Source organism: Hylaeus anthracinus, unplaced genomic scaffold, assembly GCF_026225885.1.
Source record: "Hylaeus anthracinus isolate JK02 unplaced genomic scaffold, UHH_iyHylAnth1.0_haploid 0, whole genome shotgun sequence".
In the NCBI taxonomy this organism is placed as follows: domain Eukaryota; kingdom Metazoa; phylum Arthropoda; class Insecta; order Hymenoptera; family Colletidae; genus Hylaeus; species Hylaeus anthracinus.
Genome location: NW_026533254.1, coordinates 17,040,372 through 17,041,458, shown reverse-complemented (window position 1 = coordinate 17,041,458; position 1,087 = coordinate 17,040,372).

Sequence of the window (1,087 nt, the reverse complement as noted above, 5' to 3'; positions counted from 1 at the left end):
GGCTCGGGTCCAGCCTCTCCAGGAATCTGGAGGAGTCCTGAAAAGCCTCTGTCCAAAAGGAGGACGGGCCACGACCAGTGTCGCAGATCTCCGTCGAGGACGGATAATCTCTTCCGCGCGGATCGAGCCGTTCGCGAGCGGATACGCGCGCGAAAAAGACGGAAAACATGGAAACGACGGACGAAACGGGGAAGATAAGACGCTGGGGGGTTGGAACCGAGCCAGATATTTATGTCGATGCCGCTGGACCGCAACGGTGATACGGGGGAAGACCGTGACATTGGGGGGGGGGGGCGGGGCGCGCGGGCGCGATGGTGGTGAAAAAAGGAAGCGTGTTCTTCCTGTGTAATTGTCGCTGAGAGTTCCAGTGTGGATTTCTGTGCAGATTTGTGGGAGAGCATGTTTGGGAGGTTGTTGTTTTCGGAGAGTGCAATTGTATTACAATTTTTCAAGTATTAATCTTTTGATGGTACGGTGGAGGTTTGCAGAAAAGTATGTTTGGAGGAGTACTGATATCTTATGCAATACTTTATAATTGATATAACGACGAGAATATACAGTTGCATCCCGCATCAACCCTCTCTTGGCTCGCAAATGAAATGGGAGAATAAGAATAATTCGTACTCGGATATTGACATGTCTATGAATCATACAAATATTAAATATTGAATTGTTAGACTCGCGGAAGGGACGATTCGGAATCGCGGGCAGAAAAGAGAAGACGAAGGAGACGTCTGTATGCCATTGAAAGGATAATGGAATCATGATAATTCGCATTGGACCGAACGATTGGCCGCTGTCCCTGGCCACTGTCCAGCCTGTCTTAGAAAGCTCACAGTGCATATTCTCCGCGTAGACATAATGCTTCTTCGGCCAAAAACGCGGCCAGACGTATTTATTTCACGCGAAAGTCTGCTCGGAGTATCCGTTTACTCCTATCTCCGAAGTGGATACGTTTGCTACTGACTGACCGTAGTTATAAGAGGCTAGAGAGTACTGAGCTTAGCTATAGAGAGCTAGAGAGTACAAAGTTTAGCTGTAGGGGGCTAGAGAGTACTGAGCTTGGCTGTAGAGAGCTAGAGAGTAC